Source organism: Myodes glareolus, chromosome 26, assembly GCF_982192425.1.
Source record: "Myodes glareolus chromosome 26, mMyoGla1.1, whole genome shotgun sequence".
NCBI classification, from domain to species: Eukaryota; Metazoa; Chordata; class Mammalia; order Rodentia; family Cricetidae; genus Myodes; species Myodes glareolus.
Window position 1 is genome coordinate 35,470,914 of NC_142051.1, and position 21,669 is coordinate 35,492,582.

General features: G+C 46.1%; 1 protein-coding gene across 2 annotated transcripts in view; it reads right to left on the reverse strand.

Moving 5' to 3' along the window:
- Positions 1-21,669, reverse strand: part of Tmcc3 (transmembrane and coiled-coil domain family 3) — a 262,277-nt gene that overhangs the window by 216,974 nt on the left and 23,634 nt on the right. Inside the window, exon 1 of one of the 2 annotated variants that reach the window (XM_048418835.3) lies at positions 622-764. The exons of the other annotated variant lie outside the window; for it this stretch is intronic. The gene's annotated coding sequence lies outside the window, so the exon portion shown is untranslated. Of the gene's footprint in view, positions 1-621; positions 765-21,669 lie in introns of those variants that run through there. 2 annotated transcript variants of the gene reach the window in all.

The window sequence follows — 21,669 nt, forward strand, 5'->3', positions numbered from 1 at the left end:
AAAACCCTGTGATAGAGGTACAAATGAGAACAACTGGAAGTCAACTGTAAAGGAGGTTGGTAAAGTTAGAGCGGTTTCAAATGTAATGTAGTTCATAAAGCTTGCTTTGTTGTACCCTGCTAGGAACGTGGACCCAGCTGCTGAGACTTACCCTTGCGATTATGGAAAGTCTACTCAAGGCACTTTTGCGTTTGGGTTTAAATGGCTAACAAGTGTACAACACTTACAATAGTGCCTGGCTCATAGTTAATTCTTAAAAAAAAACTATTAGCATTTTCTGTTATCAGACACTGGCCAGGATAGTACTCTAGGGTACCGAATTAACCAAGAGCTCACTGCTTTCCCCAGACAAGTATTAGCAGATGTAAGATGCCTATGTAATTCACCTCCTGAACAGTAAAACTTGTCCTCAGAGCTTGAGATGTCTTCTAAAAGCCAGAGAAAAATTCTGAACATAACCCTACTGCCCTGCAAAGTGTTTACTAGAATGTCCCTTTAAAGCAAAAAAAAAAATATCTACCAAACTCTAAGTATATGCCAGAAAGAACTAAGCCACCAGCCTCACTAACATCTCCCTTAAACAAGTAAACAAACAAACGGATAGCAGAGATCATCTTTTACCTTCTCTTTGGGCCGGACGGTGGTTCTAGGGCTGCGAGAGCTAGGCCACTTTCGTGGGATAAGAGCCCATGAGTCTAACAGGGCTTCAGATGCCTGCTGTTCCTGTTAAAAATAATCACTGAGAAACAAAAAGCAGAAGTATGCACAGAATTGCTTCATTCACGCCCGCACCCCCTCCCGCCCCGCCGTCATGGGTGCTTTTCCTGTTTCTCACACCACCAGCCTTCCAGTTCAGCAATTCCCAAGTGGGTGCCCTGATGACCGCTGGTCCCCGAGATCCGTGGCGGTGCAGTGTGCATCAGCCAAGTGATTGTGGGAAACACCATGCTTCCGGCAAGAAAAGACACAACATCTACTCACATGTAAGCCTTCCAGGCTTTCCTTAAAAACCCATTTACTTGTGTTTACTCCAGGTTTGCAAGCCCAGACAACCACCCACAGCTAGAGTGTTGTTAGTACCTTGCCCAGACACTTCTACATAAAATACACACACACACACACACACACACACACACACACACACACACACACACACACGCAAAAGCAGAGACGGCCAGGGACTAAGAAAAGTTTCCCCTGAATTTTTTTAAAATAGTTATTTTCTTCACCAAACGAAGCAGGGGGAAGTCAAGTCTACGAAAACAGAATAGAGGCAAGTCAGTCAACATTCTAGCAAGGAGGGAGGAGCTCACAAGCCCCCACCTCTAACTATGGAGCTATTGGTTTCCAGCACCTGATAGTATCTGAGGAAAGAGGAATCCATTTTCTTCAAGGATGTGACCACTGTTAGGTCAACCACACTCCAGTGGATGGCCCTACGTGCCTGCGTGTATGGGCAACGCAAACTGACTTGACGCAGGGGGGTGAGCTGAAGAAATAAAATAAAAAGGAAAGAAGGCCGAAGCTGGGAGGGGCTAGGAAGGTGAAGGTTGAATCTGGGAGGAGTCTCACAGGACCAAAAATATGGCATTAAAAACTGATCCCGGGAATCCTCCTTTGGGCACTGGGGCAGGAGTTAGCGCTTTTAATAGTTGTTAATATTTAGCACTGGTAAGTGCTGCAAGAATTTTTAACTCAGCTGGGTTTTGGCATTTCTGCGGGACAGAGGCAGAGGCGGGACGGACTTAAAGACTGGGCTAAGCAGTGCGTTCTAAGCCAGCCAGGAATAAGGCCCGAACAAACAACAGCACCGGAAGCGGTAGTTCTGTGTTGAGCTTTTCCAAGCGCTGACCGTAAACACACCATGAATGTGTTCTGTGAGTGATTCAAACAGGCGCGCGAGCCATTTGACAAGCCCTTCCTGGCATCCTTGAGCGCGACTCTGTCAGCTGGGCGGTCCCTTTCCTAGTAACCGGCTGCACGGCCCTCCTGACAGCCCAGATGCCCTTATCCCACCGAAGAATCTCCAGCCACTCGCTACCTACAGCGGATGGCATTCCCCAATCATGACCGCTCCAGACATTGTTGGCTGGCCTTAGAAAGCAGCTCTCAGGGGACCACAAGCCTGGTGAACTCTACGTGACCTTACAGCCTTTTGTTACCCAGGCCAGAAGAGGAGCACTTCCTCTCAGGGCCTGTGACTGGCAGGGTCACAACCACGCATGATCGGTACAAATACAACCCGTTTCTTGTTTTAAAGATTTCACCAATGTATGTTTTTGTTTACAGGAGTGTGCCATGTGAAGGCGATGCCCACAGAGGCAAGAGGAGGGCAGACGATCCTCTGGAGTTGGAGTTAGATATGAGGGATGACTGTTATCCAACCATGCTGCCCCCTGATGTTACAGGATCAAGCCCCCATAAAAGACTTCTCCAAGTGGTCTCGCCTAAGTGGCTAACACGAAGAGCTGGTGGAAATGATGGGAGCCTCGGCAGCAGGGGAGCCACCAAGCGACACTCAACAGTAAGAAGACAGCTGGAAAATTCCGGAGGACTGGGGTTGGGAGCAGAGTGACCAAGAGAGGTAGGGTTCTGAGACCCTGAAGAGCCGAAGGTCTTTGTCACCAGAAAGTTCCCTGGGGCTGCCAAGTCTCATGGACCAAGGGACCTGACAGTCTAGGCCCCAGCTGGAGACCCACCCAGGAGCTTTAACAGCAACAGGCAGATGTCACCCACCACTGATGCACGCTGAGGATTGACTATAGCAGCTGGCAAGGGCTGTTGCTCCGAGCAGTGAATTTACATCATGAGTACCTAGTAACTTCTAAACCCTAGAGCCATGGATCCCCAGGTCTGGGTACCTAGTCTACCCTTTGTATAATCAGGGTTCTGGAACTGCCAACGTGACCAGAGCTCCCTCCCAGTTCCTCCGGATGTCTACCCAGCAGATGGAAGGGACGGACCCCACCCAGCTGAATGGAAACACTACTTGCTCAGCCGTCTTTACAGGTCCTGCTGAGATGGCCAAAGGTGAGCCTCATTCCCATTCCACCCAAGGAAGAACTTGAGATCAAATGGTTGACACATGGAGTGGCCACTACGCGGGCACGGGGTTTCATATGCAACCTCAGCAACAGTCCTCGAAGAGGTGTGTCCTGGAACTTGCCTTGTAGACCAGGCTGGCCTCGAACTCACAGAGACCCACCTGCCTCTGCCCCCCAAGCACTGGGATTAAAGGCATTTGTCACCACTGCCTGGCATGTTACCTTTCCTTGCAGAGTGGAGTTTCCAGAGCTTTCAAAACTAGAAAAAGCCACAGAGTAACTGGAACCACAATGTGAACTCAGATCCATCTTCAAAGCCTGAACAAACAGTTCAGAATTTACCTTCCGGATGCAGCTGACAGCCATGTTTTTTTAGCATCTAGTATACACAGACGTGCCCATGCAGGTGGGGGAAGGGATACAAAGGTAAATAAGGAAGTCTGAATCTCAGAATTGGGCGAGCTTATGATCCCTTAATAACAGAGATTTTAATCACTCAATTACTCAAGCTAGCACCCCTTGTGGATTACAGCAACTAACTAGCTCAGAATAAAAAATGGGCTAATAATTTTAGCACTTCACAAACTTACAGAACCAGAAACAAGTTACAGGAGGAAAAATAAAAACAGATTTCAACAAAATTTAAAGCTTTGGTGTAAAGGACCCTACAATGGTTGATCTCCACGGCCGGCTCAATTGGACTAAGGGACACCTAGGCATTAATTAGTGAGGCGTATCTCTGGGTGTGTACATCTTTGGGCGTGTTTCCAGAGAGGATTGACTGAGGGGCGGGACCCACCTTGGACCATCCTAAGGACTGAGGCCCTGGATTGAATACAGAGCAGGAAGTAGAGAGCAAGGGGGGCACCATGTGAGTAACCTCCCCCCCCATTCAGACTTCCTTATCTGCCAGGATATGAGCAGGTAGCCTCCCACAACTGCCCACACCTTCCAAGCCATGATGTTTTTTCCCCGGATCCAAAGCCAAAGCCAACTTCTCCTCCCTTATGCAGCTTCCGGTCAGGTACTTGGTCACGGCAGAGAGAAAGGTTGCTAATCCGGATATCACACGGTGTCGAGCAAGGTCACTAATAAAGATATCATCAACTAAGTGAAACTGTCACTAAGTGAAACGCTGGCTAAGATGAAATTTTTGCCAATCACATAGCTAACAAAGGACTTGTCTGTATATTTAAAATCTCCAGTATCTCAACAATGAAAAGACTACGAATGCATGTTGTCATAGGGGTACACGCTCATTACTCGCGGGTCTATACCTAGTAGCAGAATGCAGAGACATGTAGCAAGTATAGATTTGGCATTTGAGGAAGAACCATGCTCTTTTCCACAGTGTGTGTACTAATTTACATCCCCGTCCACCGCCCACTGGGGTCCCCATTTCCTTCCATCCCGCTCAGTACTTGTTCCTGTCTCTTCTTATGTCGCCTGCTCATGTGGTTCGGTTTGTAATTTTTCTCATCTCTGGTAAGGCTCATCTTATTTCCACGTTTATTTATCCACTACTTGTCTTTGGAGAAACACCTACCCGGTTCCTTGGTTGTTTCTAGTAGGCTACAGTAGCCACTCATGCCTTCCTGATATAAGTTCTTCGGGACTTACATCATTATGTAATAATTTCTTCTATTTTGACTCTAGGGGTGGTTGAGGACCCTGGCTCTATGAAGAAGACCTTAATGATTTGAAAATGTCCAGAGTGGGAAAGAAATGTTAGGATTAAAGAAATTAGATGCAGTGCAGCAGATATATATATATATATATATATATATATATATATATATATATATATATATATATTGCCCTGACTAGCCTGGAACTCACTCTGGAGACCAGGCTGTTTTCAAACTTACAGACCTCTTCCTGTCTTCTCCCAAGTGCTATGTTCTGGGCTATTTGATAACACTCTGAAACTCCACGACTGTATTAACAAAATTAACCTTGGATTGGGGCAGTGCCAGCAGTAAGTTGACAAAAGTTAGCCATAGACAGGATGGAGGAGACAGGGAGACCATTGGAGAGATGCACAGGAAGGAGTAGGGAGGGGCTTAGAGATTCGCTGTCTTTTTGGTTGGGGACAAGTGGGAAGAGGCTTCTCTTGCTGGGTCTCCAGCCAAAAAGGAAGGTTGTTGCTTCTTGGCCTCTCTGACCTAGCAGGTTTCCACCCCAACATCCGACTCCTGAGTCTTTTTCGGTAAAAAGGATGATAGAGACTTAAAACCTATTTGGTGGCGGCAGCAGAGCCTACGGGACTGAAAAGTTACCCGGGATGCAGACTCAGCAGCGGGACACAGATAGCAGTTAAAATATCGGTAGATTCAGGCGCAGTGCTAAGCCCACCGAAAAACAAAAGTGCTGGGACCAAAAGTACAAATCACCACACCAAGCAAAATAGCTTCTTTTAATAAAAAAAATTATTTCCACTTTCTTTCTTCGCCTATTTTGTTTTTAGTCCTTGCCACGTCCCCCAGTGAATCTATGTACTTTTGTAATCATCACTATAGAAGCACATTGGAAAACCTGAAATGAGCCGCAAACTCTCAGAAATGAACAACAATGACCTATGTTGTCCTGGGACCAGAGGGACAGGGAGGAGACAGGTAAGTCGAGCACTACCGGTAGCTCGGTGGTCAAGGGTTAGTCATGTGAGAGGCCCAAGTTCAATTCTCAGCATGGGAGTAGGAACCTGGGGGCTAAGGAGGTGATTTAGTAGCAAGCATGAGAACTGAGTGCAGGTCCCCAGGATCTACATGAAAACCAGACATGATGGTGTATGCCTGCAATCCCAGGGATGGGGCACAGAGACTGTGGGTCCCAGCGACTTGTTAGCCAGCCTCGCTAAAATGGCTGCCCCAGATTAATCAGAGACCCTGTCTCAAAAAATGAAGTAGGAAGTGCTACAGGAAGATACCATGAATCAACCTCTAACCTTCACATACATGCACATGAACAGGCAACCACACCCACACACAACAACATACATTTACATATCATACACACACACACCATACCAAACCACAGCATATCACACCCCCCACACACTACATATACACACACACGACCACAAATATGTATATATCATACACCCACCACACATTAACAAACACACCACACCAAACCACAGCAAACATACACACACATACCACATATATGTACATATCATACACCCACCACACATTAACAAACACACCACACCAAACCATAGCACATATATGCACACACACCACAGCATGCATGCACACACACACATACACCACATCAGAGCACACACACACACACACATACACACCCTGCCTCCTACACACCTCCATCATTTTGAACTAGCCAAAAGACATCTAGGTACAGGGACATGGACATAGTACGGGTAAAAATTAAATATGCAGATTTCTTTCTTCGTAGGTAGAAAGAGCAAAGAAAGGGAAGAAACAAGACTCAAAACGATACCAAAGACAAATTTGGGGGAAAACCCAGTAAGACAAAAATAGCACATTTTTAAGAGCTTCGAGTTGTCAATATTATCAGTAGTGGCTGTACTGCGTACAGATCCGGGTACTTTACAACAGCTGTTCTGAAGGGCATGGAATGGAGGAGGAGCTTGGCTAAAAGTCTGTAAGAGGGAAAAAAAATGGGATTTGGTTAACCAAAACCTCAGTGTCATAGTTAATAATTAAGTCAGCCAGACCATTCTTGTCCACACCACGGGAGCTGACAGGCTCAGCAACTCTAACCCGCCAGACCTTATCTGACAGGCGGATCGGCGATGAGCGCCAAGGGCAGGAGCGGAAACGCAGCAAGAAATGTCCAGTCTAGCTCTGCCCCTATAACCTGGGCTAAATATGACACAGTTGCAGGGCTGGAGAGGTGGCTCGGTGGTTAAGAGCGCTGGCTGCTCTTCCAGAGGACCCAGGTTCAATTCCCAGTACCCACAAGGCAGCTCACAACTGTCTGCGACTCCAGTTCCAGGGGATCCGACACCTTCACGCCAATGCTTGTCAGATCAACTTAAAAGATATGAAACAGTTGGTGTCTGCAGAAGCGAAGACTAAAGGCACTCTGGCCGTGTGATATCACCCAAGACAGGATCCACAATTAAAATAATATTCTATAACAGGTTCCATATATGAAAGAGACTCTAAATCTGAAAATGTCTCCAAAACTGGTCTGTTAAAACTGTCTTTAGCTGGAAATGCCTGGGGACTCATAGAGAGTGCAGGCGTGCTCGGGCAAGATTTAGGCTCCATCCGTCATAAGCTTCTAATTCTGAGCATGACTGTGGTTCATCCGGCTGGCAGGAGGAAGCCTGGGACTTTAGCACATTTCTGGATGATGAACGGTGAATGCTTCAGAACCTTCTTGGTAGACCCTGGGCCAGGGTGGGAGCTGGCTGCCTGCTGGTGGGCACTCGGCAATTTTCTGCAGTGGCAACTATGCCTAGACATGGAGTACACAGACGCAGAACTCTAAATAGTCACTGAAAAAAAAAATCACTGGCTTTATAACGGATGGGTTTTGATGAATAGATTACATATCAGTTCCATGCTTCTTGTTCAGATGGAAGCCATGGGACTGGTTCCCTGGCCTGACATTTCGGTGTCACTGGTCACGTCTGTCACCCACTCGGAAAACAGAAACTCGGTGGAGAGGAAAAGCGACATGTCTCCTTCCGTTCAACTGATTGGAAACAGTACCTTCAGAGCTGGGTGTGGTGGCAACGCCTGCAATCCCAGCACCCGCTTGTTGAGGCGGGAGGACTGGGGGTTTGAGACCAGCCTAGGTCGCATGGTGCATTCCAGGCCAACCTGAGCTAGAGAGACAACGTCTTCGCAAACAAAGAAACAGAAAAAGGCACTTTGGTTTTTCCCACTTTAAAGCTGTGTGCCAACCATTTCGCTAAAGATTTTGAAGATTGCTAAACTCCACCCTTGTCTAACACACAGCTCTCTGCTAGCTGGCTTTGGACATGTTACTTAACTGGCAGCACACAGCTCAGCTGTCTGGGTTTGCACACTATCTCGTAGGTGATAAAGTCTCAACAAATGCTGATGTTTTAATTCTTGTTGCCAACACAGCACCATCACCGTTGAGATGACCCTAGGTCTCTCAGGGGACTGATACTCTGACATTCTTCAGACCAGTTAGTGGTTCGTTACTGTTGTACCCACTGGACTCACTATCTCCTCAGCCAAGGAGCTTTCTAACCCTCATCTTACATGTAACTTAAACTTTGAAATTAGATCCCCAAATCATCCCTCTGGATAAAAAGAAAGCTATACCACACCCTCTGGCTAAAGCAAACTACTTTCCAAATCAACAGTAGTGGAAGTTCTAAATAGGTTGTTTGTTTCCAAGAACACTGGACAAAGACAAACACGCCAGTATCTCCCAGAGGCCGGCAAACAGGGAAACAGAAGAAAAATAAGGCCATCTGCAGAAGGAGCTGGCACAGTACCGCAGCTACCAGGCCCTGCTCCAGAACAGCATCACCTAAGGAGTCCAACAAAGGCCTAGGGAATGTATTGGCTGCTTTCTGGGTAACAGATGAAACCCAATCAAATTCAAAACACCCTCTTCTTTTTATGTGAAAAGGGAAGAGATACTGCCTAAGGTAGAATTCTGAAAGGCTTGTGTCTTCCAGTTCCCTTTCTGCTGAGCGGGGGGTTTCAGGGGCACAACCCTGGAAAAGATAGCCGTGGTGCCAGGCAGACCACATTCCACCAGTGATGTCCGGAAAAACACTGTCACCTTTGACCTGGCTTGCCCACCCATCTGCACTGCAGCTAAAGGATGCTCGGCCCTAGTGCATTCTTCGAGCAACCCGTTAAACTTAGCAGAGGGTCCACGCACCTGCACTAGGGAGGGCCATACACTGTGCAGTTCCCATACTGGCTGGTGAGCCACAAAATTCATAACCTCAAAATTCAAGGGAATTCAAGGGACTTATCCTGACAAGGGTGGCACTGACATTTACAAAAACCTTCCAGCAGCTGTGGGGGTTTTCTTGAGCACCCCATCCCTTCCTGAACAGCTCACAGAGAAAAGCAACTTTCGGGAAGAAGCGATCTGTTCAGCCAAGTGTTAATACCCCTGGAATCTGGGTAGGTAATGATGGGCCTGCCATCGTGGCCTATCAGCAAAGTCACAGAACTTTAGGGCTGAGAGGACCTGCAGAAGTCCACTGCTGACATTACTCACCAAAGGTCACCAATAGGATGAGGGGTCACACCAGGACTGAGACACCCAGCTTTACCACAAGAACCGGAACATACCATTGTTCTGGGGGTTCAAGCCACCCTGCCCATGAAAGAGCACATCCTCCACCCAGCAAAAGGGTCGTGAGGGAGCACCATGAGGAGTTAATCTGGATCCTGTGCAAAACCAAAGCTCCACCCTTTACCGGGCTGCCATCAGGAAAGGGTCCCCAGTATGGGCTTCTCATCCACAAGAAGGTACTAATACAATCACCAGTCCCATCGTGTGTCCTCAGGATGCAAAGCGACCGTGCGACCCTGGGGAGGGCTCCTGCATAACTCACCAACATTATCGATCAAGGAATGGCAGCGAAAAACCAGAGATTCTCTGACTCAAGGTAGGGGGAGGGGGACGGGATGTGTGACAAGCCACTCTCTGGGAAGAAAGAATCTTGCTTTAAAAAAATGGAGACATCAGACTGGCAAACAGGCAAGTCTGTGATTGCTGACCGATGTGGGCGTGGCTAGCCCATTGTGTGTGGGGGGAGTGCCATCTCTGGGCAGGTGGTCTTGGGGTGTATAAGAGAGCAAGCCAAACAAGTCTTAGAGTGCAAACCAGTAGGCAGCATTCCTTGTTCCTCCATGGTCCCTGCCTTAGCTTCCTTGACAATGGACTATAAGCTGTAAGCCAAATAAACCCTTCCCTCTCCAGGTTACTTTTGGTTGGGTTTTTAATTACAGTAGCAGAGAAACCTAATTAGGCTAGAGGGGTTGCGCATTAAATAGAGGAGCATTATTTAACTCTGGGGAATTGAAAGACCTGCCAAGGGTCATATTAACAGTGGTTAGAGAAAGAGAAAAATCCAAGCAGGAACACATCATCAATATTAAATGTTCATGGCTCTACCTGTGTCAAATGATCCCACTCAGACATATCGCACACCTCAAGAAGAGAGTGGAAGAAAACGCATGCAATATTAAATAATTTTTTAGTTTTCTCTATTATTTTTCTTTGCTCCCCAAATTTTACGTAGACGAGTGGAATGAAAATTCTAAGTTGTGTTTGTCAAGGAGAAATCTGATATCAGGCTTCAGAGGACTAAAAGAAGGCAATAGAGCAATTATAGCGAGAAAGAGAGTGGCCTCAGAAGCAGCCCTGAGTTCATCCGGCCAGCCACGGGGCAGGTATCTTGTTTGGGAGGAAGCAGATAACGGAGTCAGTTGGGAGGGGCAGCTAGCCACCAAATTAACTGTGTAAGAAGATGCCTGCAAGTGTCAGGCCGGGAAGGGTCTCTGAAGCACAGGAGTGCATTTCAGAAAGACAACCAGTCGTGAATTCAGCAGTCCCTCCTTACAATAAGACACATGCCTGGAAAGACAAGGAAATCGCAGAATCCTTGAGGAAGCTAGTCAGTGGCTTCCCTTCTGCTGCTGGCTTTGATGAAAGAGCAGGTCTGAAAAAACTGCCCCTTAAAAGGAGAAGATGAAAAGGGATGAAACGGATCTGAGGTCCCCACAGAAGGCAAGGGTCAGAGAAGCCCCATGGGGTCTTGGTGCTCTGCCTTCTGAGTCTGAGACTGTTCTCTGACCCAAGCGAGGACCCAAATGTCCTACTTTTGGCATCTCGGAGATAAAAACAGGTCTGCTAATTCTGGGCTTCACCGGCAGGACACGATCCAGGGTGGAGACAGAAATCCCCACTAGGCCTCAGAAGATGGCGTCCGCCTAGTGTGTTTCTCTACACATCTCCCTTGCCCGTCCTTAGTTTCTACCCCTCCATTTGGCATTTCCAGACTTCATCTTGCTGAGGCTGGGTTGTGGTTTATCTCTGGGGTGGGGGTGGGGGGCTCATGTGAAGGCCTGATCCCAGTGTGAAGATGTGGGAGTCGGTGGGACCTCTACAAGGTGGGAGCCTCCAGTGGGGAAATCAAGTCTAGGAGACGGTTATAAAAAGAGAAAGTCTGACCTTAGCTGCTCTTTGGTCCCCTGTCTCACTACCACATGCACTACCATCATGAGTACCCGGAGGTGAGTGCATGTAGCTACTCTTATTTTACTCTTTGGGGGCCCGCTACCCAGTTTCCAAATAAGTACGTGGAGTCTTACTTATGAATGCCTGTCCTTAGCTTGTCTTATTTCTAGCCAGATGTTCTTAAATAATCGTATCCACTTTTTGCCTCTGGGCTTTTACCTTCCTCTATCCTATATACCTTTCCTTCCTTCTTAGTCTGTGGCTGGTTGTATGGCTGGGTGGCTGGCTCCTGATGTCCTCCTCCTTCTTCTCTTACTCCTCAATCTCCTCCCAGATTTCTCCTCCTTTTTATTCTCTCTGCCTGCCAGCCCCACCTATTCTTTCTCCTCTCTTGCTATTGGCCGTTCAGCTCTTGAATTAGACCAATCAGGTGTTTAAGTCAGGCAAAGTAACCCAGTTTCATGGAGTTAGACAAACGCAACATAAAAGAATGCAGCACATCTTTGCATCATTAAACAAATGTCCACAGCATCAGCAAATGTAGCACACCTTCAACTAATATTCCACAACCAGTGTCTACAGAACTGGTACTGTGCTGTTTGGACTTTAAAGCCTCTGAAACTGTGAGCAAAATAACCGTCTCATAATAAAGTACTCAGCCTCAGGTATTTTGTTATACCTGTGGTTAATAAAGAAGCAGCTAACAGACAGAGGAGGTAGACCTAAGCCATGAGCACTTTCAGGGTGCATCCAGTGCTGTTCAGGGCCCCACTCTCCTTGTCCCAGCCTGTGATTGGCTGGACATCACTCTTCCTCTGCCTGGAGCACTCTGGCATCTTCCCACCACCCGCCTTTCTTGAGCAGCTTCCCAGATCACCCACCCAGCTCTCTCATCCTCTGAACATCAGGGAAATGGGACTGAAAAGAGACGCCTCCGTGTCTGGGCCCATCAGAGACCAAAGCATGCACACAGGGATACACAAAAATAGGCACACACACAAAATATACACAGATGATTCTCTGTGCGTGATGGGGTCATGAACTGATAAACCCATTATTAGGTGAAGTAGCTTTTAATGCAGCCAACCTAGCCAACATCAAATCTTAGTGCAGTCCAACATGGTGCTCGAGCAGGAGCTGAGAGTCCTACATCTTGACCCACAGGCAACAGGAAGTGGTCTGAGACACTGGGTGTGGCTTGAGCATATATGAGACCTCAAAGCTGCCTCCACAGTGACACACTTCCTCCAACAAGGTCATACCTACCCCAACAAAGCCACACCTCCTAATAATAGGCATATGAGCTTATAGGGGCCAATTACACTCAAATTAGCACACTTCCCCAGTAGCTATTAATGGTCAATAGCTTCACAGGTATGGAATCAGCTACAGTTTATATACTTTATGCCTTCTTGCATGATCAAGAAATTGCTCCTTTTTTTAATTATAAAGAAAATATTGCACTATGTGACATTAGTTATTCAAGGTATATGCACACATGTATAGATCCATATCTGTAGTTCATTTTTTTCTTCAGAATAGCCTTTAATAGTGATATATACACACATGTATAGATTCATGTCTGTAGTTCATTTTTTTCTTCAGAATAGCCTTTAATAGTGATATATGCACACATATATAGATCCATGTCTGTAGTTTATTTTTTTCTTTAACATAGCCTTTAATAGTGATAAAGAATTGTCCTTCTTTATGGGGATTTTATTTTTTTAAGATGTATTTCTTTTTATGTGTTTTGTGTGTTTGTTTGTAAGACTAGATGGACCCCATGTGTATGCAGTATCCAAGGAGACCACAAGAGGTCACTGAATCCCCTGGAAATGGAGTTACAGATGATGGTTAGCTGCTATGTGGATGCTGGGAACCAAACCCAGGTCCTCTGCAAGAGCAGCCAGTGCTCTTAACCACTGATCAACCTCTCCAGTGCCTAAGAATTTTATTTTTGTTAAGCAAGAAAGAGTTAAAAGAAAAATCATCAGATGTCTGTAGATATCGATCAGAATCAATAGGTAGACCTGTCAGAGGGTCTTTCACAGACTTCCACAAAAAGTTCATATTTCTGGAGAAAAACAAATACTTGGATGTCCTGAATGATTCTGTCACCGAGCTTTGTTTTGGAACATTTGTATGGGCTTTTCTAGGCTTGCATTCACCTTGGCTAGGATGGTGTGATATATTGAGTGTGATATATTGAGAATTATCCCATATCTGAAACTGAAGCTCATTTACAGAATAGCAGCACATGACTCCATGGTAACGGGGAAACCCCAATGGCTTACACTCCACAGTGTATGAAGGAAGGGAGGCCATCCTCTGAAATGTAAGGACCACTGCTATTTCTACCACCGCTGCCCCATGCAGTCCTTGCCCGGCTATTCCCTCTTCCTCTGCAGGTACCACTTCACCAACTATGCAGTTCTCTCCTCATGTTGGTGCTTAGTCCTTTTTTGTTTGTTGCGTTGTATTTAAGGCTGGCTTGCTTGTCCCCCCCACCCCTTTCTTCTGGGTGGTGGCGCACGCCTTTAATCCCAGCACTCGAGAGACAGAGGCAGGCGGATCTCTGTGAGTTAGAGGCCAGCCTGGTCTACAAGAGCTAGTTCCAGGACAGGCTCCAAAGCTACAGAGAAACCCTGTATCGAAAAAACAAAAACAAAAAATGAAAAAGAAAAAAGAAAGAAAGAAAGAAAGAAAGAAAGAAAGAAAGAAAGAAAACTATTTTCCACATTTCTGACCATAGAGCCACCTACCTGTCCATTTCTGAAGACCTCAGTATGTATCTGTTACCTAGTTTTCACAGTATTGCTGCAGAAAACCTCGCTAGCTCCCAGCTTCAAATGCTCAAGGGGCTGGGTGGTCAGCCAGGGGGCGCAGCTGACCTTGACTGAGAACACTCACACCCTGCTGTGACCAGCGACCTGGTGTCAGCTGGTTGCCAGCAATGGCAGGGTGACTTTGCTTTCTTATGAGAATGCTCTCGCGGCAATGGTGAGCATGCAAGAGGACAGGCCGAAGCAGGCAGCGCCTCCCGAAGCCTCAGCTGAGATTGGCCAGACATCCTCTTGACCAAATACTAAGCCACAAGGGCTGAGGCTTGGGGGTGAAGACAGATGGGGGAGACAAGGGAGACTTCCCCACACAACCCACTACATGGTACCCATCTCTTCATCCTGGGCCAGCTGGGCCTCCCCTCCAGCGACCTCGCAGCCTTCCCTCCCACGTCTCCCATCATGAGAGGGCTGGACTGTGGAAGCACTATAGCAGACCGCAGGGGCGTGGAGCAGTGTGACCATGCGTGGGTGAGAGCTGGGGCACGTGCTCCGCATCTCTTCCTTTAGTGAATAAGAAACAGGGAAATGAAGGCTGGGACCGTGCGGAAAACAGCTACCAGCAGCCCGGCCTCTTTATGGAATGTTTTCATGTTTGTTCACTGCTCAGATTAACTTGCAGTCGGGCTGTCTGCTCACGGTGCTGAAAATCAGATGGAACGGAGGCAGCGCCATCCCTTGAATCTCGGTCCCCGGAAAGGGGTTTTCCGCCACCGTGGAGGAGCAAAGGCTGATGGAGAATTGTTATTCTGTCAAAACACCCCATGAAGGGAAACAATTATGTACATTTCTTAGGGCAGGGCAGCCTCATCTATGATAGCAAATGATTCTGGTCTATTTCAAGCAATTGAGTGAATTTTCTACCGCTAGGGTTTACCACTATTTCATCCATTTTAGCTTTCCTGAAAAATTTCAATTTATTTGTGAATGGGTGAAACGCAGGTGTGGCACCAGAATCGTAAGATGCAAGCTGATATAAAGTAGAAAGGAATGTCCTCATCACCTCTGAGCCCCTCAGTCAGCCTTCGCAGTGACACTCACCATTGCCAGACATCCTGTATAAACACAGGGCACAAAAGTGTCTGCAGGTACGGGTGTATGCACACACACACACACTTGCTGGTCTTTTAAAACTAGCAAGTACTACTGTGCTAAAAATATTCCTTCGCACCTCCCTATGCTCACACTTTTTTTTTTTTTTTTTTTGAGTGCTTGGGATGGAAGCCAGGCCTTTGCACATGCTCGGAAATCATTCTACCACTGAACAACAACCCCCTTGCCTGTTTTCCCGCCCCTGGATGTTCTGTATAGTCCGCTGCCTGAAACTTTTAAAAGGCTAGGTCATACTGTTTATGAAGAATCTGCTATGACAAACATTTAGATAACTTTTAGTATGTTGCGATTTCAAACAAACTATAAGCTTCTCTGTAGGGTAAATTCCTGAAAGCAGAATTGTTATGGGAAACCTTTTTGTCCATTGTGAAGATGTGTCTCTGCCGAAAACTCCTACTGATTGGCTTAATAAAGAGCTGAATGGCCAATGGCTAGGCAGGAGCAGATAGGCGGTCCTTGGGTGGGGGAGAATCGGGAGGTACATGGGATTAAGCCAGCCAGACACACAGGAAGTTGGACGTACATTATGAAGGAGAGGTAATGAGCCATGTGGCAGAATCTAGGTTAATATAAATGGATCACTTTAAGCTCTAAGAGCTAGCTGGGAACAAGCCTAAGCTAAGGCCAAGCTTTCATAACTAGTAAAAAGTCTTGGTGTCATTATTTGGGAGCTGAAGGTCCCTAAAGAAAAACCCGCTACACAGAATTGGTCAGACTGAAAAACTGCATTTGTACCTTCAACGTATTCACCACCTTCCAGAGACATGAACCATGCTCCGCTATTAATCATTATAACCCACAGGCTAAACTTAGCCCAGGGTGTTTTTGATGTTTCTAGGGAGCTGTTTAAAAAAAAATAAAAGGAATCTGGACTGGGGTAGAGCGGTTGCCTAAAGCATTTGAGGCTCTGAATTCACAGCGAGTCCTCATTTCGGATTAAGGAACACAAGGAAAGGAAAGATTTGAGGTTGACTACACCAAGGCAATGTGTCTTCCAACAATAACGTATGACACCGGACACTTATCTTCTCCTGCTGTTCTCATGTTTGTCTAATTCGGGATTGAAATGAATGCTTCGGGTTTTTGTTCAAGCTGAAGGAAATGAGGTATCTATCGTCGTGCTTATGGAGACGAGCCATGATCTTTCTGGGGAAAATACAGCTTGTTCCAGATCACAAATATAAAGTGACACTTGAGTTTCTCACCTCGCAGTCACAGCAGAAAGAAGAGGCTAAAACACCCAACTGCTAGAACCGGATAGATTTTTAAAGGTCATTTGACCCGAGAGTTACGGACAGATTTTTTTTTCTTAATCTACCGTTAAAACTCAAAAAGGATTTAAAAATTACAACAGTATTTCCACCTTTTTCATTTTGCCAACTAAAGTCATTAAAAAATAAAAGCAATTCAGCCACCATCTACTCATTATCATTTAATAAAAGAATGTAATATAAAAAGCAGAGAGGATTCGATATTCGAGATCAAGAGATTCCATTAAATACATTCAGCACCATGCAAAGTCAACCACACTATCATTTCCTTCTGCCAATTTTACTTCAGACTGAGAAAAGGTCCACATTGAAGCGACGTTAGGAGCCATCCTCACTACTTTTTAAACAACTCAGACTCTTTATCCAAATTGAATCAAGATTCAATTCTAATGACCATGACAGACCCGGAACTACACCAATGCCTCCTGGCCTCAGGCCCTTCCATGAGTGTTTACACTTCTCTGTGTCCCCCAAATAGAGAGCACCAGGCCATTCTGTCCCTTTACTACTTCACTGCTCCTGGGTTTTAATCCGATTTGTATGCTTCTCATCCAAAACATGTGTCTTCTTCACTTGGGTGTTGGGGACAAAACCAAAACAAAATGGAGGATTCGGAGACAGCTTAGCAGGTAAGCCTCTTGCTGCACAAGCCAAAGAATCCAGGTTTGGTCCCTAGGACTCAGGAAAGCTGGGAACTCTCTTGGTTACTCTTCTGTTGCTATGCTAGAAATACCCTGGCATAAGCAATTTAGGGGAAAGGGGGTTTGTTTTGGCTTACGTTTCTAGAGGAATAGAGTCCATCATAGCAGGGAAGGCATGGCAACAGGCAGAGAAAGCATGCTGGCCAGAGCAGGAAGCTGGCTGATCAATTCCATGCTCACACAGAAGGGGGAGGGGCAAGGCTATAAAACCTCATAGCCTGCCTCCAGGGACATACTTCTTCCAGCAAAATTCTACCTCCTAAAAGATTCATAACAAATAGTATCACCAACTAGGGAGCAAGGGTTCAAATGCCTGAACCTGTGAGGGCCATTTTTCATTAAAAAACACCACACATAGTTAAGAATTAATCAGTGTCCCCTGAATTTCAGAGCCAAGAAAGTTTCACTAGCCTTGACTGTGGAGCTAACAGAACATGACATCTCCATGAGATTCGTGTCTTTGCCCTTTCAGCTCTTTCCTGTGTGCCCTGTGGCTCATCCACAGCCTGATTATAGCAACCAACTTCATTGTGCCCCACAGGCTACACGGGTGTGACTTATTCAGGCACAAGCTCTTCAGCCTCTCCACTCAGATGCCCAGGCCCTGGTCTGTGCAGGAGTGGGGGGGAGGGAGACACACTGTTCTTCCCAACCAGGGCTGCAGGGAGAACTGAATGATGTTCTGGTAGATTTCCGGCATGCCCTCCGTCTCATAAAAAGAATGCTCTGGAGGCCGGTGCATTGATAATAGCTTTAATAAATACAGAAGTGACTCAATCGCTCTGTTTTCAATTAAGACTGCGGCTCCACACAGCAAGCCATTAAAAGCAGTCCTAGGCCTGAGAATTTATAGCATCTTTTTTAATGAACAAAATAGCAGGAGTTTCGCCACCATGCCGGGCCGCTGCTTTTAAGCCTACCTCTGTCTCCCACCCTCAGTTAAAGATCATGCCTCTCCCCTTTCAACTCAGCACACCTCCTATTAATTACTCCATTAATTACTAATTCAGCTCTTTAATCCATTTCTAGACTTTAAAGCTGGTAATCCATCCATCCGCGGCCATTTTTGTTCCTTAAAGTAGGCTATAGTCAAAGAATTTGGGTTTTCACCAGGATACTGAAAAATGGAAATGTAACATGTATTCCAAGGAGATTCATGGTGGACAAAGGGAGATGTGGTCTCTATACCAACGGCACACTTCCCTCTAAAGGGCCTTGACAGCAATATCTGCCTGGTATTTCATCTCTCTGAATCAAGTTGGCCATGGAGATGAGCTGCAGCCAGTCCTTCATACTTTCTGATGGTTATTATCATCCTGGCAAATGTATATATATATAATATATTGTCATCCTGACAGAATCAGCTGCAAGACATGCCTCTGGGATTGCCTGTGGGAGTACCCAGATTAGGTAAGGGCATGGAAGCCCACCTTAACTATGGGCAGCACACTCCATGAGCTTACTGTGCCAACAGTAAGAATTCTGCACGTGGGTACTCACTGCTCTCAACACAACATGGCCATCTGCCTCGAGACCCTACCACCAACATTTCCCCAGCAGGATGGGCAGTAATCTGCAAGCGTGAGTCAAAAGAAACCCTCTATTCCTTCGGCTGCTTCTGTCAGGAATGGTTGGAATTGTTGTTCCAGCAACACAGCAAAGTAACTAATACTTCCTCCCCTAAACACCAGATGCTGGTTCAGAGTTGACACTGCAGGCAAATGGGGAGACTCTGGCTTCCCGAGGACACTGACCTCCCTGTCAAGGGACAGAAAGACTATCACCCCACTGTCCCGCGGCATTAGCTTCCTAGTCTGTAGCTGGCATTTCTAAGGCATCGCCATTAAAGAGACAAGTAGGGCATGGCATGCTTTACCCTGGCCCTCGGTCATGAAAAGCATAATGTCAACTTGTAATATGCACACGCTGAGTGCTTTTTCTCCATGTTCCATTCATTCAACAAGTAGCGGATGCTTACTGGGTATTAGATAATAGTACCTAATTAGTACCAGGAATATGAATTAACTAGATGGCTCACAATCTAGGGTTTGCAGCTTAGTCAATAAACAGAATCCCAACTGCTGCCCAATAGGGAATGATTGGAGAAAAGAGAGGTATAACACATCACTTGATATGCTAGGCAATTGAGAACTTCCATAAATACCATAGGTGTATTCTCTGATTACATAAATAGGCCTATATCTGTAAGCTGTTTGCTTACAGAAGAGTAAACCAAAGTCACAATTCCATCCACTCAGACAACTAACAGGATCTCCATTCTTAATGGGCTTGCAATCTGAATGAGGAGACAGAAAAGGCAACGAAGAGCTTCAACAAACAGCAAAGGTTTTGCTGATTAATGGAGATGCTGAAGAATGCGGGTGGAGCAAGAAATGAGGGTGGGAAATGGGAAGCCCTCGAGACTCAGCTGAGTCCGGGAGGATGTGTAAAATGGCAGGCAGGATGGAGGAGTTCATGTCAGACTGAAGGCACAGTGTGTGCGTTCCCAGCTGAAAACAGCTCCTCAGGATGAGCATTGAGGGCATCGGGGCAGCAGCCACAGATCAGCTTGGAAAGAGAAACAAAAGCCAAGCCCTGAAGGTGCCCCAACGGTGTAGCTGGACTTCATCTGCCAGGCAGTAGAAAGCTCCCCTGCTGCATTTTGCACAGCAAGAAGATTAGATCTGCAGGGGGAACACATTACCCAGACTGGAATAATATGTACTTGGAACATCGCTGATTGGATGGCTGATGATGTAATGACAGATGATGATGTAATAACACATATTGTAGGATATTTTACTCTTTTGGCTTTTTGAGGGGCCCACCACCCAGCTCCCAAATAAATCACACACACGGAGGCTTATTATTACTTATGAATGCCCAGCCTTAGCTTAGCTTGTTTCTTGACAGTTTTTCTTAACTTATATATCCAGACTACCTTATGTCTCTGAGCTTTTACCTTTTTCTATACCTTTCTTTACAGCTTTCTTCGTTGCTTTCTGTATATCTGCGTGGCTGGCCCCTGATGTCCTCCTCTCCTTGTTCTCTTGCTCCTCTTTCTTTCTACCCACCCCACCTATCCTGCTTCGGCCTCGCTACTGGCCTCGTTCATCTCTTTATTAGGACCATCAGGTGTTTTAGACAGGCAAAGAAGTACAGCGTCAGCTGACCAAATGCAGTCTAAACAAAATAACACACCTGAAAATAATATTCCCCAACAGACAGCTCTATAATGACAGAGAGGAACGGTCCAGATAAGCGGTGATGATGCGGATACACGATACAGGATAACTGTCATTTGTTCTTGCTACCCAATCAGGGAGAGCTTAGTTTAGGAGGAAAAAACATATTTAAAGAGGACTCATAGAGCCCCACTGTTCGATCTGTTCATTAAAACAAAAGCTTACCATTGTAAGAATAGAACTATTTAACCTAGTAATTTCATTAAAGGATTCTTGAGGCAACAGCCTAGATGAAAGTAATTTTGTCCAAAGATATTTTAAACTATGCTGCTACTGAAGACAGTCAACAAATGAAAACGACCCAAGCACCTAAACAACAAGGGATGGGTGAGTCAAACGTCACCTGTTAACATGACTAAGTATTATACAAACATCCAAACACCTACAGCTGTTCATGGAAACGAGAGACAAGGCACGGTAGAAGGGTAAATACGCCTTGTCCAAAATGCTTGGAACGAGAATTGTTTTAGAACCCAGGGACTCAGGGGTGTAGGAATATCCACACAACATAATAAAATATATCAGAGCTGGGACCCAAGCTTAAATGATAACAGGAGGAAAAAAATGGTCAGGCAAGTTTAAGGTGGAGACTTTGAAAGATCCATCCACTTTTGGATCTTGGCAACCAGTCTGTGTTGACCAGAAGCCTGACACACCCAGGTTCTACCACCAGTTCAGTTCTGGCCTAGAGCCACAAATAGCACAAATGTCTAAGGGTGTTGGCGCCCATACTGGGTTCCTGTCTTCATCTTTCTTCTCCTTTTACACAGTAACCGAAGGAGCACAGGGGCCTGGAGGCTCCACCTTGGAAGATGTACCTGACGCTGGCATCCAGTCACCAGGGTGGGGAAGTACAGGACAACTAGACAAGGGATCAGCTCCCCTTCTATGCCTCAACCCGGTGGGCCCCTCAGAAGCAGTCCTCCCTTGGGATCCACACAGGAGTCCTGCTCACTTCTTTTCTCTCAGGTTCTCCCTGAACAATACAACTACTTCACCCTTCTGTGGTCCGTGAAAATCAGTCTTCAAGGTTGCTAGATAGAGAGCCATGAAGTTAGGGTGGCTTTGGTGGCCACTGACTGTCCGGGACCCTAGTCCCCCGAGCTCAACTCACCTGCAGTGAGCAAGGCTCCATTATACTCAATGACACCTCCCCTCTGCTTGTCCCAGTTTCAGGAATACAAAATTTACTTGTGTTTCATACTCACACCTGAAAATAGTTATATACAGTTTTTTTTTAAACAAAACAAAACAAAACATTATTTTAAAATCAATTT